Below are 19,248 nucleotides of genomic sequence, written 5' to 3' on the forward strand. Positions count from 1 at the left end.
TGTGCTGGCTGTCCCAGCTGTCACTTCTCCCTTATTTCCCCTGCCCGTCATACAGGTGCCCCTTAGTATTAGGTAGTCTGGAGCACCCTCGGTATTAAGTTGCCCCTGACTGAAGGGAGATCTCATCAGTAGAATGCCGAGAGCAGGGTGAGTGAGCTCCAATTTACTCTGCATAGGGAAGGAGGGAGGGAGGCACTCGGGGAGCAGAGTGAGCCTCCTTTCCATCATCAGGCGCCTGTAGGCACGTGCCTACAGTGCCTTATGGTAAATCCAGCCCTGCTACTTAGTCTAAACTTTGAGCACTTTATTATTATTGGGTTCCAAATTCTACAATTCATACATTTCTCAGAGAATCATGTAGGTTTTTTATTTGTGTGTGTAAAGTGAAGGTAAAATATAATCTCACTGTAGATGCTACACTAATACTATGGGTGTTTGTATACAATAATATATTAGAGCAAAATGTATTTGATTCTGAATGCATAACAAAGAAAAAAAAAACTTTGGAAACAGTGAGGCAAATCCCAATAAAAAATTGTAACACAAGTAATCTGGCTCAGTGTGAATTCCCAGGTCCTCCTGGTTCAAACACACTGTTGGATCTGACTATGGTCTGAGTGCTTCCACGTAGTGATCGCAACGGCAGACGATTTGAGAGTGGCCAGCAGTAACCATATATAGAGCAGTGCTCTCTGGCACCACCCTAAAGTGATAAACCAATGGTTACCAGCTCTGAGGTCAGCTGACCGGCCTGGTCAGCTGATCCCCCCTTGATCATCATAAAAGTTCTGCCTTTCAGCGCGCGCACGCGTATTCCTAAACCTGTGTGAACTAACAGGCTCAGCAACACCAGCTGCATGCTGCTGCGTGCAAACCGCCGCGCTGGACGCGGAACCAGCCGCCTTGCTGTCAGTACATGCGGCGGCTTTTCCGCGTACTGCCATGACACTAGATGCACACTTCCACGTGCAGACTGCCGCGTTGGACGCGGAATCAGCTGTCTTGCTGTCAGTACACGCGGCGCCTTTTCCGCGTTCTCTCACAGTAGCCCCCCCTGAGGAGTGGACTCTGGACATCTCCTACCCGGCTTCCCAGGATGCAAGTTATGGAATTCATTTTTCAACTCCTCTGCGTGCATACAACAGTCTGGCACCCAAGTTCTTTCCTCTATGCCATACCCCTTCCAGTGAACCAAATACTGCACGGAGTTCTGCACAAGCCGTGAGTCCAGAATCTTCTCAATTTCATACTCGGGTTGGTCATCAATCAACACGGGGGGGGGGGAGAGGAATCCACGTGCACTGCCGGCTTGAGCAAGGACACATGAAATGATCTCACACCTCTCATGCTGGTAGGGAGATCAATGGCATAAGTGACATTATTGATCTTCCTGGTTACTGGAAAAGGACCCACAAATCTAGGACCTAACTTGGGTGACAGTTGCTTTAGAGCCAAATGTCACGTGGACACCCAGACCAAGTGTCCTGGAAGAAATTCCCATTCTATGGAACGTCTCTTGTCAGCTTGTTTTTTCTGGTTCTGAAAAGTCCTCCCCAGATTTCTTTCAACCATTCCCCAAATCTGTTTCAAAGACTTCTGCCAGTTCTCCAGTGTTGGAAACAGAGTAGAAGCCACTGGCAATGGGGTGAACTTAGGTAACCTTCCCGTCACCACCTGAAATGGGGAAAATCCTGAGGAGGAACTCTTCAGATTGTTGTGTGCAAATTCTGCAAACGGCAAAATTTGACCCAGTCGGTTTGTGCATCTGCAACATAACACCTCAGAAATTGTTCCAGAGACTGATTCGTTCTTTTGGTCTGGCCATTGGTCTGAGGGTGGTAGCCTGATGAGAAAGAAAGCTCCATGTCTAACTGATGGCAGAATGCCCTCCAAAACTTGGAAACAAATTGGACCCCCTGATCTGACACTATATTTTCCGGAATGTCATGCAGCCGGAAAACATGCTGGATGAAGAGATCGGCCAATTCCTGGGCCGAGGGGAGTCCTTTCAGGGGGACAAAATGGGCCATCTTACTGAATCGATCGACTACCACCCAAATGACCATCATGCCCTCAGATCTGGGGAGCTCGCCCACAAAATTCATGGACAAATGGGTCCATGGTTCACTCGGGACTGGCAGAGGCTGCAATGTTCCAACAGGTGCCTGACGGGAGGGTTTGCTCCTAGCACACACTGCACATTCCCTCACATACTCCTTGCAGTCAGTTGCCAATGACGGCCACCAAGCACATCTAGCAATGAGATCTTGAGTTCTGGTGGCCTCAGGATGCCCAGCATTCTTGTGGGAATGGAACAGCTGCAATATTTGTAAGCGAAAAGGCAATGGTACCAACATGACCCCCTCCGGCTTCCCCTCTGGTACATCTTGTTGGAATGGACCCAACGTGACTGTCCAGTGTTTCCAGGTCTCTGTGGCTGCCAGAACCATCTTTTGAGGAACAATGGTTTCTGGGTCTGAGGGCTGTGCTGTGTCGGGCTCAAAACATCTGGATAAGGCATCAGCCTTGACGTTCTTACTACCAGGAGTATACGTGATTACAAATCTGAATCTTGAGAAAAATAATGACCACCGGGCCTGTTGGGGGCTAAGTCTCTTAGCGCCTTCAATGTACTCCAAATTCTTGTGGTCAGTGTAAACCGTAATGGTATGTTCTGCCCCTTCTAGCCAATGTCGCCATTCCTCAAAGGCTAATTTGATGGCTAGAAGTTCCCTATTGCCTATATCGTAGTGTTTCTCTGTGGGTGAAAACCTACGGGAGAAATAGGCACAAGGATGCAGTTTTCCCTGCAAACCGGAACGTTGAGACAGCACAGCCCCTGCCCCTACCTGAGGCGTCTACCTCCACGATAAAGGGAAGGGAGATGTCAATATGTCTCAGTATGGGTGCAGAACAGAGCAGTTTCTTCAGGGTGGAGAAAGCAGCATGGGCCTCAGGGGACCAGTGGTGAGTATCTGCCCCTTTTTTGGTGAGACTGGTTAGAGGTGAAATCACCATAGAGTACCCCTTTATGAACTTCCTATAGTAGTTGGCGAACCCCAGGAATCTCTGGAGAGCTTTCAGCCCTACAGGTTGGGGCCACTCCAAGACAGCTGAAACTTTTCCAGGGTCCATAGAGAGGCCAGAGGTCGAAATGATGTACCCCAGAAAGGCGACAGAGGTCACTTCGAAAATGCACTTCTACAATTTAGCATACAGCATATTCTGTCTTTACTTTCGTAACACAAACTTAACATGCTTTCTGTGTTCTGAGAGGTTGGACGAGAAAATTAGTATGTCATCTAAATACACCGAGACGAATTTGCCCAATACCTCTCTGAACACCTCATTAATCAACTCTTGGAAGACGGCCGGGGCGTTACACAACCCGAAGGGCATCACCAGGTACTCGTAATGCCCATCGGGCGTGTTGAAGGCCGTCTTCCATTCATCACCGTCCCTGATATGCACAAGGTTGTATGCACCCCTTAAATCCAGCTTCGAGAAAATCTTAGCACTGGTGACCTGGGTAAACAAATTGTCTATCAAGGGCAGAGGATAATGATTTTTTACTGTAATTTTATTTAAGCCCCGATAATCAATGCATGGACGGAGGCCTCCATCCTTCTTTTTCACAAAAAAGAACCCGGCCCCTGCTGGGGACCGAGAAGGACGAATAAAACCCTTAGCTAAATTTTCTCAGATGTATTCTTGCATGGCTAATTTCTCTGGCCCAGATAGATTATAGAGATGACCTCTAGGGGGCATACAACCAGACCTGAGATCAATGGGGCAATCAAAAGGACGGTGTGGAGGAAGATTATCGGCTGACTTAGGACAAAACACGTCCGCAAATTCTGAATACTGATCTGGCAATCCCTCCATGTGAATCTTGGTTTCACCCAAGGTTACCTTCTCTAGACAATGATGATAACAATGGGTAGACCGGCTCTTTAGCTGACCTGTAGCCCAATTGATCTGAGGCGAGTGAAGTTGTAACCATGGCATACCAAGAATGATCGTGGAGGTTGTAATTCGCAACACTACAAACTGTAAATTCTCTTTATGTAACACCCCTACCGTAACCCTTAACTCAGGGGTCTGAGACAGAGGGTGGTTACTCTGTAGGGGGGAGTCATCCACTGGAGTGACCAGAATCTGTTGCTTCAATGGGGAAATTGGAATTCCCAATTTCTTAGCAAATTCATAATCCATAAAGTTGGCTGCTGAGCCAGAGTCAATGAAGGCTTCAGTGGTCTCTGTCTTATCCTTCCAAGATATAGTACAAGGGAGGAGCAAACGTTTATCAACTAGAGGTAACGACTGCACGCCTAGGGTATTACCTCCAACTACACCTAGGCGGCAGTGTTTCCCGACTCCTTGGGACAATTTTGCACTTTATGACCCCCCTCTGCACAGTATAGACAGAGCTGTTCTGTTTCTCTGCGCCTTCGTTCCACCCGGGACAATCTTGATCGACCAATCTGCATTGGTTCTGGTGGAGGCGAAGCGAGTGGAGATGAAACAGATAGAAGCGCAGCGTAGGACACATATCTCATATTGTTCCTACCCCGAGTCTGTCTTTGGTAACGTAAGCGACGGTCAATCCTGATGGCCGATGAAATGGCCTCATCGAGAGACTTCCGCTCAGGATGACCCAGCATAAGATCAGAAACTGCGTCTGACAAGCCTGACAAAAAGCAGTATAGAACAGCGAACGGGTCCCATCTAGCTGACATTGCCCATTTCCTGAACTCTGCAGCATAGTTCTCTACCGGACCCTTGCCCTGCCGCAGTGTCTTGAGCTTCCGCTCAGCGGTAGAGGCAATGTCCGGATCATCATAAATTATAGCCATAGCTTAAAAGAAATCTTCCACCGAAGTTAGGGCTGGATGCCCTGTCTGAAGATTATATGCCCAAGTCTGGGAATCCCCTGACAACAAGGTCTTAATAAAGGTTACTCTCTGTGCCATGGTTCCTGACGAATTAGGCCTTAACTCAAAGTATGACAACACTCTATTTCTAAAATTCCGGAGGTCAGATCTGTGACCAGAAAACCTTTCAGGTACAGGCATGCGTATGTCTGTGCTAGGAGGAGATCGCACTGTATCTACAGCCGTCTGATAGACTTGTACAGTTCCAGACAAAGCGTTGATTTGGGTCTGGTGACTGTCCAGCACTCGGGTGTAATTCTCCACCGTAGTGGTGAGTGCATCAAGAAGGCTGCTAAGTGCATCCATTTGGGTTTGGTCTGCCGGTCTGTAACGATCGGTGTCAGCACGCAGAGAGAATCTGATTATTGGTGATCTGCAGTATCACCAAGAATACAGATGTATACCTGATTATGGATGATCTGCAGAATCACAAATAATACAGATATAGTGCTAACCTCTGGACACCTCTAGATATATATATATATGGTGAGTGTTTGGTGTAACAGTATGACTTTGAGCAACCCACCTGATGAACAGGTGACCCTAAGCAGTACAGAAGACACTGCTATGGAGAGAACAGAAACTTTCCAGCAGCCTGAGACTCTCCAAGAGATGGAGTCAGGCTGAAGGTAGGAAGGACCAGAGAGTGAGTGACACCTGAAGGTGGATGTCACTGACTGATCTTGGAGACTATCTCTTAAGTGGAGAGAGATAGTTCTCGAGGTCGGGCAAGCCAGGTCGACAACACACAGACAGATAAAGTATAAAGACAGAAGGCTGATTCATTATCCAAGTCAGGCAGGTTTTGGCAACGTGATATCAGATATGCGTGGTACCGAATCAGAAATCAGAGGGATAGTCAGGAAAGCAATAGGTCATAACAAATATCAAACAATGCCTAGTCTTGGGTGTGAGGTCTGTGGTCTCTACACCCTGGAACTAGTCTGATGTATAACAGAATGATAACACAAGTTCCCTAGTCTTGGGTGTGAGGTCCGTGGTCTCTACACCCTGGAACTAGTCTGAGGTATACCAGAATGATGACACAAGTTCCCTAGTCTTGGGTGTGAGGTCTGTGGTCTCTACACCCTGGAACTAGTCTGATGTATAACAGAATGATAACACAAGTTCCCTAGTCTTGGGTGTGAGGTCCGTGGTCTCTACACCCTGGAACTAGTCTGATGTATAACAGAATGATAACACAAGTTCCCTAGTCTTGGGTGTGAGGTCCGTGGTCTCTACACCCTGGAACTAGTCTGAAGTATAACAGAATAATAACACAAGTAATCTGGCTCAGTGTGAATTCCCAGGTCCTCCTGGTCCAAACACATTGTTGGATCTGACTAAGGTCTGAGTGCCTACACGTAGTGATCGCAACGGCAGATGATTTGAGAGTGGCCAGCAGTAACCATATATAGAGCAGTGCTCTCTGGCGCCACCCTAAAGTGATCAACCAATGGATACCAGCTCTGAGGTCAGCTAACCGGCCTGGTCAGCTGATCCCCCCTTGATCATCATAAAAGTTCTGCCTTTCAGCGCACGCACGCGTATTCCTAAACCTGTGTGAACTAACAGGCTCAGCCACACCAGCTGCACGCTGCTGCCTGCAAACCGCTGCGCTGGACGCGGAACCAGCCGCCTTGCTGTCAGTACATGCTGCGGCTTTTCCGCGTTCTGCCATGTCACTAGATGCACGCTTACGTGTGCAGACCGCCGCGTTGGACGCGGAATCAGCCGCCTTGCTGTCAGTACACGCGACGGCTTTTCCGCATTCTCTCACAAAAATATAAAACAGTGAGCTGGTGCCTGTGTATACTCTAATAGAATAGACCAATAGTAATTTCATTTTAAATGTGTGATCATAATTTCCATAATGAAGATAAAATTCACTTCAAAAAAACAAACAAACACACAAACAAACTTCAGATAAAAGACAATTCATAATTCTCACTGATGAAAACACATGTAGGTAGAAAAAAACAGTCTTGTAAAAGTAATACCTTTTAATTGCTAACTGATAAAGTTAAATAATGCAACTTTATTCAGGCGTATATCCAGATGTTAGTTGTAGTAAAACACAGATGCAGGTAAATAGCAAACATGAAGATGGCAGTTGTGCTGGTTGCTGTTTAGCAGTTAGATGTCAGGTGATCAGCAGGCTGGAGCCAGTGAGCTCATGCAAGCAAACATGAAATCCAGCAGGTTTCTGAAGATAGTGAAGCCAAGTCAATCATGTAACATAAGGAGTCATGAATCCCGTTCCACAATTTAACCCTTCTGTTAATGTCTTGAACATTTTCATAAATGTGTACTCAGAAATCTTTCTTGCTTGTTCATTTTAGAAGTTACCCTTAAGAATAAGTACTTTGATGAAAACACACAAACAGCTGATGTGAATAGGAAACATCAATTACAAATAAACACTGTAGGATGTGAATGAAAAATAATAATAAAAAACTGCATCAGAAAGCAGAGATAACATTCAGTGATCACACTGCATACAATATAAAATACAAACAACTGAGCCCCCGTGTACAGTAATATCCATCAAATGAGAAACTTGGTGGTAAGAATATGTGACAAAAACACAGTGAAGAATATTATTAAGGCAACACAGGCAGTGTTAGAACCTGTTCTATATCACCTTGCTTCGACACCATTAACTTCTTACATTTGCGTCTCACAGACTGTGAGATCACTTGACTCTCCACACAGCAAGCAGGAGATAGACTTTCTCAGGCTTCTTCAAAGTTTACGTTATTTATTCAAGAAACAGAAATACAGATAACTACAGTTCATCATATCCTGGCAAAGCAGATTTCCATGTTGCGTTACAGCTGCGTGAGTACCTTTCTGCTGAAGGTACCCAGGTCTTCTTGTATCTACTCTATGTTACATCTAGACTACCTATGTACAGCATACATTATATCAGATTACAGAAAGGAAGAACATACTTAGAGGTCCCAGTCAGCCTTGCGAACTAGTGCGAAAGTAAGAAGCAGAATGAGCTCCTTCAGCTTGACCCCTCTTTAATACCGACTAGGAAAGAGTTAAATGTGACCTCATTTTTGCCGTCCCCCAGATCAGACTATTGGTGGACCCACTCGTGGTGTCATCATACACACCTACTCGATTAATAATCAATGAGACATTTGACATACATGCAGGAATGTGGATATTTACAAAACATGGTTGATGTTTATTGTTCCATGCCCAGGTCAGGGAGACCTGCGGCCTTGTTCAGAGAACAGCTTCTTGGTATGTTCTAGTTCTGTTGACAGAACTGCAGATTTTCTCTCTAAGAGAAAATCCCCTTAAAGGGCAGGTCTGCTCATCAAGCCTTTTTGACTAACTCAGTCCAAATAACTGAGGCCTACTTAAATTATAACAATCCCCCCTAAAAAGGCTTGACCCGCAGATCCCAGCTTCTGAACCTAACCATACCTGGTTTCTTTTCTTTATGTTTCACTTTTCGATGTTCGTGCTCACACAACTTCTCTGCTCTAGGCGGTTACCCCTTGAAGAGAGAGAGCACGACCTCTTGGTCTTCCTGTAACCAGGCTCTCTGGGGAGGCCCTACTTCTAAGTCCCTCTATACCACATGCTCAGCATTTGCGTCACTTGCGTATCACTCACAAACTTGCATGACCACAGAAAAGTGAAACTTGTGTGTTTGTTACTCAATGGAGCAGTGCCAGGTGCCTTCTGAAAGAGCGCCTTTATACAATCAGCTCCATCACCGGTACTACTAAACCTATACCTGTAACCCTGTATATCCCTTAATTTAAAAATATTGGTTCATGAGATTGTTTATGAGGCACCAATCTCTGGACCAGGTTAATTTGTTTTACGTAATTTTAACACGCAACCTCACCTGGATAATGATGCCTAAAGTTGTCATCCCCATCCAGACGACCAGTGGGTGTAGAAAGAACTTTGGAACTGCAGAGGCCCAGTCCGAGTGTCCCTGGAACATCACCGGAAACCTTTTCCACCAGGTCAGACTGGAACTCACCTGCTTATTTTTGTGTTCTACCTCGTTAAGATCACCTGGATCATGGTGAAATCTTACCTCTAACTTAGTGTACTGTTTGTTTAACCTTTGTAACAAAGTGTGGTCGTCTTGGGTCAAAACCTGTTCCCCTTTGTCCCATGTCGTGTTCTCTTTCAGGATGGGAACTTCCCGTGAAACTTTGACCTTTAGAGTTCTCTTGACAATTTGAGAAACAACGTCATCCAACCTGAATGACTGGATCCATATGGGATCTCCACTCACCCAATATGTTCCCCTTGGAAACTCCCCCTTATCGGAACAATTATGAGAATATACCTTGAATGTATCCTTAGACCTTATGTTAAAAAAACAAACCTTTCCTTCAGCCACCGGAACTATCGGTTGGGCTTCAGAGTGGATCTTTTGAATGGTAGCCTCGCATTCTGCGTTATTGAGCCCGCAGGCTTCTTCACTAAATTTGACTTGCCCCGGCCAACGCAGGTACTTCTGCAAGAATTGCCCGCATGAGGACAACTCTACTCGTTTCACCTCCCCGTCTAGCACCAAAAAAGTTTGACCTCTCAGGTCCTGGTGTAAGACATGTGTTGAGGTGGGAACTAAGGAAGTGGCGGTGCCTAAAGTAATGTTGCACCGTTTCCATTTGTTCACCCAAACATCTCAAAGCTGCCATGCAAAAGATCCTTCTCCAGAAAAATCGATATACCTCCCCTTGTCCAATCTCAGTTGCACAGGATCTTTAAGCATCTCCCTGACAAAATATGCCCCCAACTGTCCTGATTGGACCTCTTCCCCCCTTATGTCCTGAGGCACAATATGTACCTGAGGTCGGGAAGACTGTACTCTCTGCAATCTTTCAATTAAGAGTACCTCTTCACTTACCCAACTAGCATGACGAGTGGCTGCATATGGACTGTGTAATATCGTCCCCTGTGGTGACCCATGTGGTGTGAATGGGGTTCCCTGTGTTGGCTTTCCCTCCCCCAGGACTGCTCTCCCCACCCTCTTTGTCACCTGGAAATGTGGCTTGATCTCGATTTTTACTTCTTGTTTCGAGAACCACCAACCCTCGGCTTTCCAGCCTTTACGTGTGTATAGTTGTTTCAGAGGCACTCTCTGTTGGTAGCTCCAGAGTGTGATGTTGTCCCCTGCGTCTCTCTGGTAGGAGAATTGACGCCTCCTGCTCGTTCCTCTCCAATCTGGAACCATCTCACTCTGCATAACCAAGACAAGGTACTCCTGAATCACACACTCCACCTTTTGCATGTACCTAGTGTACTGCACTGTACCTTTTAACAACTCTTTGGATCGGTGCATCGATTCTGGGAGTGTGGCATTCAATAGCAGATTTACACTGCCATTCAATTCCCACTGCCCGCACACCTGACCCTTCAGACCTTTTACCCACATTGTGCCATGAAATTTGTTTTCTCCTGGCACAAGTGCTCTTTTCCTCCGTCCCTGCATGGTCCATCTGTGCCAAGCGGAGGGAGGTGTGAAAGGATTAGTACCTTTGTCCCCAAACATTAACAAGCTTGGGCCTGGCATTCTCATTAACCACTTATTATACATGAGAATGTCCTCTCTTCATTCTCCTAGGACGAAACGGCAACCTAGGATTACCATCAGCACGGTACTCTTCATTATAAAAGCACCACCTTGGGAAAGAAAAACATTAGCAATTTGCACTATGCTTTGCTCAGTCAGTTTTTTTAGACGTTTTCCGATCTCAGGAATCTCGGGTTTTAGTCTCTTTCCAATTTCAGGAATCTCATGTTTTAGTCTCTTTCCAATTTCAGGAATCTCGTGTTTCTCCAAACTTAGATTGGCATCTGGAACCTTTCGCTTATCCGACTGACATCTCCATCTTTGCTGCCAGCACTGCAGCTGTCTCGATTCCATATTGCCCAACTCCTGAAATCAAAATACAAACAAATCAATTCTTATTAATGATTTGGGATTCGCCCTGCGGCTTGTACTCTGTACACTTTAAATTGATCAATATATATCGTAATTGATCTCGTTGCTTTATGGTTCTCATCTCATGAACTCTGTTTACTCTTTTTGGTAGATTTGAGTTAAACTTCACCTCCCTACCTCAGTAGTATCCTCAGTACTTACCTGTTTAAAATATGCTCCCGCGGACTTCACCTCTGGAAGCTCTCACCTCATTGCAGGCTCCTTCCACACACCCCCCCTTATCTGTACATGCTCGGCCGTCGCATGCACAGATTACGGATGCCACACCTGTTGCTGCTTTGCAGGTGAGCCTGCAATGCTCGTACTCATTTTTGCATTAACTTATCTAGAACTTCATCGTGATACCAGCTCTGCTAGAAGTTCTGTGTGTTGTACCCTCTGATCAATGTTTGCCGTGCCACTACCTAACCTACAAAAAAAATGGCTGCCTCCCTGTAGGAAGGAGCACTTAACACTTAAACTACACAGGGTGCAGGGCTAAGCATACCAACGTCACATGCCTGTATGCAGATCCCTGAATGCCCACGTGGTAGGTAGTCATATGGCAAACACCGTACCGATACACTGTCACTCTGTACATGGCAATTCTTTTAATTTGTATAATTGCCTCATGAACTGCTGTCAGTTCTTGTTCTTTGTGCTACAATTGATAGGAGCTGGAAAAAACATATTTGACCAATCAGTGGACGAGAAAAAAACGCGCAAAAAACAGCCCCAGCCCAGCATAGACCTCTTAGTCAAGCTCTGGCCCTGTCCACGACAAAAACCGGAAAAAAAACGTTACCGCTCTGCAGCAGCAGCAACGGAAACCTGGATTGGTCAACTTCCCTTTTTTTCCAACTCCGGCACCCCCTTGCTGCACTGTTGGGAACTCATGCTGCAACACCCATTAAGGTGTCCCACTTACAGGAATAATCCCATAAGCAACTCAGTACAGACCCATTCCCGATCTGCGCTGTTCATTGTCTCCCTGCACCTAGCTGGAAAACATTTCCTATCCGTGACCATGCTAGTCTTACAGTAATAGCTTGGTGCACCTATTCTGGCATTCCTTTCCATGGACCCAGGGAAAAACTTCTGGGGAAATACTTTAAGAACCGAGACACTCAGTAGAATGTCTCTGTATTTCTACCCCCCTCCCTTTCAGCTGCTCTGCCCAGAGCCGCGATCACAGCCTGACGTGACGTGGATCCCCCAGCCCCTCCTCCCCCCTGCCATGACGTGTGGGAGCCATGACTCTTGGGGGCGGGCCCTCTCCACTGCCGCCATTTTGAGTCCTGGACTGCCAGCTAAGACGGCTGCTATCAATCTCCCGTAGCAACCACTTAATCCTATAAACCTTTGGAGAAAAAACAAATTCACACAGAACAACATTTTATGCATAATTACACATAACATCGATACATAGTGCAAAAAAAAATTCCGCCACACACACTGTCTTCAAAACTGGAGAAACTTTGTCCCAGCTGCAATTCTACCTCAGAATCACCCAGGAACCTGGAAAGCTCTCTCTCTTCACAACTATCTGCTTTAACACAGACAGAGCTCAGACCCACTAGAGAGTGCTGTGAACTCTAAACCACATTAACAGCTAGTACTTCTGAGACGAACATTTATCAGCCCTAGCTGACTAAACAACATTAAACATATGCAGACATTTAAAGCAGCTCTGACTGGAACGAGATAAGCTTGCTCCTCTCACTACACTTTTCCACTACGCTCCTCTCTATCCCCTCTCCCTCCCCACCAGTACTAACAGACTGAAACACAGCTGGCTTATCTCCTGCTGTGGGGGATCCCCCCACACACCTCTGGCCCATTTCACAGATCTTCTCTGTAGAATGAGAGCAAAAGACAGACAAAAAAAGGGAACAAGAGGAGAAAGAGAGAGAAAAAAAAACCCCAATCAACATCTGACCCGCGAAAGAAACCATGCCTGCGACAACTGTGGATGTAACCACATTCTACACCGTATATTACCACTACGTAAGTATGCAACACAGGAACATTGGATCCTAAAAGAAAAATCAAAACACATAAACTCTGAAAACAGCACTATGTATTTACATCGGAGCTGCTCCTATCCTCACCCCTCCCACCACGCACGGGAGAGATGAGAAGCCCGCAGCCTCCACGCTGCAATTAACACAAAACACAGAACACATTATCCTCTCATTGTACAATAAAGATAATGCAATATAACAACGTAAATCATACGTGCCTGATCTGCAGACTCTTCGCAATTCATCAGCTTTCGCAACTGTTCTCCGCGAAACTGAATGGACACCGGAACTTTCTGGGGGGCTCCCACTCCCCCACAGTGGATCGACCTCTCGCAGCAAAGTTGCCAGCTGGCCGTCAGAGGGTTCCTCCCGATCCAATGTCGGCTGTGACCTGCAGTGCACATGCAGTCAAAGTGTAACGTCCAAGAGTTTCGCCGCTGATATCCTCGAATTGCAGCCTGTGTGCTCGACTCCCACACACCAGATTATCCGCTTGATAAGCTTCTCCAGTCCGCGTCTATTCCGCTTGTGTCGCTGTGGAATATCTAGAAACCTTCTTCGGCCCCCGGCCCCTGTCTGCTAGTTCAGCTAGACAGTGTTTAATCAGGGTTTTAATCGGCACCACTGTTAGAACCTGTTCTATATCACCTTGCTTCGACACCATTAACTTCTTACATTTGCGTCTCACAGACTGTGAGATCACTTGACTCTCCACACAGCAAGCAGGAGATAGACTTTCTCAGGCTTCTTCAAAGTTTACGTTATTTATTCAAGAAACAGAAATACAGATAACTACAGTTCATCATATCCTGGCAAAGCAGATTTCCATGTTGCGTTACAGCTGCATGAGTACCTTCCTGCTGAAGGTACCCAGGTCTTCTTGTATCTACTCTATGTTACATCTAGACTACCTATGTACAGCATACATTATATCAGATTACAGAAAGGAAGAACATACTTAGAGGTCCCAGTCAGCCTTGCGAACTAGTGCGAAAGTAAGAAGCAGAATGAGCTCCTTCAGCTTGACCCCTCTTTAATACCGACTAGGAAAGAGTTAAATGTGACCTCATTTTTGCCGTCCCCCAGATCAGACTATTGGTGGACCCAATCGTGGTGTCATCATACACACCTACTCGATTAATAATCAATAAGACATTTGACATACATGCAGGAATGTGGATATTTACAAAACATGGCTGATGTTTATTGTTCCATGCCCAGGTCAGGGAGACCTGCGGCCTTGTTCAGAGGACAGCTTCTTGGTATGTTCTAGTTCTGTTGACAGAACTGCAAATTTTCTCTCTAAGAGAAAAACCCCTTAAAGGGCAGGTCTGCTCATCAAGCCTTTTTGACTAACTCAGTCCAAATAACTGAGGCCTACTTAAATTATAACAGGCAGCACATTTTGCTGATGAGCATCCCTCCTGGTTTGTATGAATGGTGCATAAACTAGCCTCTATAGGTGTTTGATGACATTTTTTTTATTTTACACTGAAATATTACAGTACAGCAACAGCCAAGTTTTTACCACTTTAAATAGAAACTATTTACTTTAAATCTTGATTTTGAAAGACCAACATGAAAATGCATGCATACAATAAAAGCACGAGGGAAAAAAAGGGCAAGGGCAATACTGACAGTAGAATATTGATATAATTATAAATATCCTACTTTCCCTAGTAGTAAAATATTGGTATATATAACCACATTCTACTATCTCTATACCTAAATTCTCACATTAACCCTTCCCCGTGCATGCCTAACACAACCCTTCCCTCACCTACTCTGAAAGTTAAGTACACACATGAGATAAAGTCTTTCGGAAATGAAAGATCACAGACCAATTTTACCACTTTTCATGTAGTATGAGAGCCATACTCTACACAGTCTACTCTATTAAGCTGAGTACATCAATCTGTTAAAAATCTTTGCAAACTGAGGAATTATTTGTCACATAGGTTTGTCAGGGAGGTTAGAAAGACTGATCTTTCTAAAGATGCTGTACACAAGCAAAAGATCAGTATCTGTAAAATGCTTTCATAGTCTGATATCTAGAGATCTCATACACACCTTGTTTAATGGACATTTATCTGCAGATCAGATCCACCAGGATGGATCTGCAGATCTGATCTGCAGATGAATGCCTGTTAAACAAGGTGTGAGATCTCCAGCTATCATAAACAATGAAAGTATTTTGCAGGAACTGATATTTTGCATGTGTACAACATATTTAGAAAGATCAGTCTTTCAAACCTCCCTGACAAACCTATGTGACAGATTAATTCCTCAGTTTGCAAAGATTGTTATCTGATTGGTGTACTCAGTTTAATAGAGTAGACTGTGTAGGTAGGCTCTCCTACTACACGGACGGTGGTAAAATTGGTCTGTGATCTTTCATTTTCCAAAGACTTTAACTCATATGAGTACTTAGCTTAACCTCCCTGGCGGTAATCCCGAGCTAAGCTCGAGCTAGCCGCCAGGAGCTCTATGCAAAGTATTGCGCTCAGTGGGAGCTTTTACTCACCTTCCGGGAGATCCAGACACAGGTAGCCATTCTCCTTCCTGTCCTCAGAGGCTCTGAATCACTCTGGTGAGATCTCCGTCAATGATCTCACCAAAGTGTGACAGTGCCACCCGGAGGACAGAGGTAAAATTGCAGCGCTGGAGCCCAGGGAGGTGAGTGAGAGAAGAGGCTGCTGCAGGCATTCTGGTGGCATCATTTTTTTCCTGATTGTATGGTCTGAAACCTTTTAAAAAGACCCTAAAATCTGGAAATAATCATACCGCCAGGGGGGTTAACAGTAAGCCTTGTAATTAACTCTCCTGCTGCCAGCCTAATACTCAAAATTCCCGAAGTTTGTCTACAGTGTACTGCTCCCACTGAGCGACTATATATCAGCTTGTTATCACATGCCCACTATCATCCCTGCAAAGTTTCACTTCATGATAGCAAAGCTCCATTGTCGCTGTTTTGCTTGGGTGCCCCTAGTGTCTGCTATTATGGTGGCACCCAAAAATTCCCCAGCCACAGGCCCAAATTTACCGTTTGATGCCTGCTATTCTGCTACCTCCTATCTCATAGATTATTGTACAACATGCTATTGGGATGGCACATCTTTTCCACATTATCACCACTTGCAAAATTTTTGTTATTTATCATCAATTTAATGGCAACTACAAGGTTTATAAAGTAGCATTTTCAATTTTATAAAGGCAAAAAGAGACATTAAGACAACTTAACAGAGGCAACTAGCCGTTGACACTACTTTTGTATTCAAGTGAATGGAGTTTCTGATTGTCATTTAAAGGACAACTGAAGTGACAGGGATATGTAGACTGCCATCTTTATTTTCTTCTAAGCAATACCAGTTGCCTGGCTGTCCTGCTGATCCTCTGCCTCTAATGCTTTTATGTTTTAACCATAGACCCTGAACAAGCATATGCAGATCAAGATTAGCTGTATGCTAGTTTTTGGTGTGATTCTCACACTACCACAGCCTAATAGATCAGCAGGGCTACCAGGCTACTGGTATTATTTAAAAGGAAATAAATATGGTAGCCTTCATATCTGTCTTGTTACAGTTGTTGGAATTATGGTACCGCAGGTCTCCCAAAAGAACAAAATATGTTCCCTGTTGTATGAACGTGGCCTTATGTATTGGTAAGGCTTTGAAAAGTGAAATAAATAAAACAAACAAATATATATATATATGAATTAATAAACCTCTTTGTTTTGAATGAAACAACATGCCCTGAAACACATCACTCTGCCTCCCAACCAACCCTTCACAAAAACAAGGGGGCTGTGGGGCTGTACATTAATGTAACGAGTATACATGGGCAGAGAAGCAGCACCAGTCCTACTGTGACTAGTGCTGGGGACACTCTGCTATGGAGGGTTGGCAACATCACTACATCCAGAAGAGTGAAGCAATGTCATGTGATAACGGGTGTGGCACTCACAGATGGAATTTGTATTTATTTTATATTTTTGTCTTCCATCCAAGGCAGCAATTCAGTGGGGGGGATAGAAGACAATAGGGGAGGGGCATTAAATTGCATTAAAAGGACATACTGTATATGGCCATAAAGGCAGATGGGCATAGGGGACCAACAAAGGAGGTACAGAGGCTTTAAGGGAATATAGAGAAGGCACAATGGTTTGAAGGGGGCATAGAGAGGCAGCACACAGGAGTACTGAGATGCCACGAGGAAGACACAGAATGAACCATGAAGTACCACAGAGAACATATATTTAAAAAATGCTGCAAGTTAAAATGATCATATGTTTACCAGACCAGTTAGTAGAATATAATCATATTTGACTTCCTACTTTTACCATTAGTAGAATATACTGGTAAACTTACTGATATTCTACTCTGACTTAAATCTTACCCAATTCTCCCATGAGCCTTCCCCTACCTATGCCTAACACTTAACCCTCCACCTATATCTAGCACTACCACCCAACCTATGCCTAACACTAACCCCTCCCCACCTACTCCTAACACTAGCCTTTGACTCTATAAGCTGAAGTTCCACTATAGTATATCAGAATACCAGCATCCACCATAGTTGCAAGGAACCCATTGCCCAAATTACGCTCTCAGCGCCAGCTAACGCTGCTAAATTTCAAAGCCGGAGTTTCGCTATAGTATAACGGAACACCTGTGCTGGCCATTGTCGCAAAGTATCTTGCGCCCAAATTATCACCACACTTTCATCATAGCAGCAATGTGTACAGCAGCCTATGGTGGTACCCAAATTATCAGATGGATCCGTGACCAAATTAACTGTTTCACTCAGAAACGGCACAAAGGAAGGGCTCACAGAGGAATACTGTAAGCGAGCACAGTAATGAGGAATACTACAAGGGAAACACTATAATAATCATGTTATTTTGAGATACACTCTGTCTAATTGAGTTGAGAGGATGAACTACATACTATATGTCTGAGGAATTATTTTCCCGTAGGCTTCCTAATTATGTTGTTTGAGGAAGTGGGGGACACTGTCTAAATGTTGTCTGAGGCATATATATGCCCTTAGTGCCCCATTTGACCTCCATTTTATTCAGAGCCAGTCCTCCTCAGTTTTAGATTTTTCCCATGCACATGTATGTTGCAAGAATGGATAATATAATAAGCAATACTTTCCTGCGCCCAGTTTTAAATAGTACAGCTTTAATGTGCGTTACTAATAAGTCCTTCGTTAGATGAGGTCATATGCCTACTAATAATAAGTACTAATTTGCATTTGTCAGCGCTTGTTGTCATGTTTTTTCAAGCAGTCTCCATAAACATGGAATTACCAGCTGGTCATGTCTGTGAGTCGCTTACCCCCTGAAGCTTTTCTTTTTAACTTCGAGCAGATATAATAAGTGTTTAATGTTGGAGTTTTAATAAAAAGCAAAACTTGAAAGCGACAATAGCTATGCATAAATGCTATTAGAAGCCTTAGCCAGCTGGAATTTTAGATTTAAAAGTTACTTTGCAATACATTAGGAGAGAGCAGATGGAAATTGAGGAGGGCAAAGTGACAGAGGGAGAATGAGGTTTGAGCCTTTGAAGAAGTGATGCTGAAATCAAGAGACAGACACTTTGCTCTGTAAGAATATTATCTTCCACAGGTGTTACATGAATTTATTGTAATCTTTGGAATACGATAAGTACTACACCATTACCCTTTTTATTTTAGATGGACATTTCTTTTTCTTCCTTTCATGTTTGACTTTGGAATGTAATGCAGTCATCCACTATAAAGTAATTTATTTAAATAGAAGGGCTATAGCTTCTTTTCCAGCAACATAGTCACATTTTAAAGAAAGTTTAGTGATAGGAATATGGAGGTTGCCATTTCCATGTCCATTTACAAATTGCTAGTTGCTGTCATGCCAATTCAGTAGTTGAAACAAATTTACAAAACAAAAAATAGTCATTATCAGTAAAAATGGTGACTGTAGACTTACTTAACAAAACTAACTATAGAAGAACTTGAAAAACAAGAACACATATGGCCTTCAGTTTTGGGGATTCACAAAGTGAATACCATAGCAGTGCTTAAAGCGGATCCAAGATGAAAAACAAACTATAACAAGTAACTTGTCTATATATCTTATGTACAGTTAAGATGGTTTAAACAGCAAATCTGTCTGCATGCTGCTTTAATAGAATATGATTATTTCTTCCTGTGATACAATGACAGCAGCCATGTTGTTTGTAAACCTTACACAGAGGCAGGCTTATCTGCACCATCAGCACTCAGACTGAAAAAAACCTAATCCCCCCTCCTACTCCCTCCTCCCCTCTGCCTCTGAAAT

This window comes from Hyperolius riggenbachi, chromosome 4, assembly GCF_040937935.1.
Source record: "Hyperolius riggenbachi isolate aHypRig1 chromosome 4, aHypRig1.pri, whole genome shotgun sequence".
NCBI lineage: Eukaryota > Metazoa > Chordata > Amphibia > Anura > Hyperoliidae > Hyperolius > Hyperolius riggenbachi.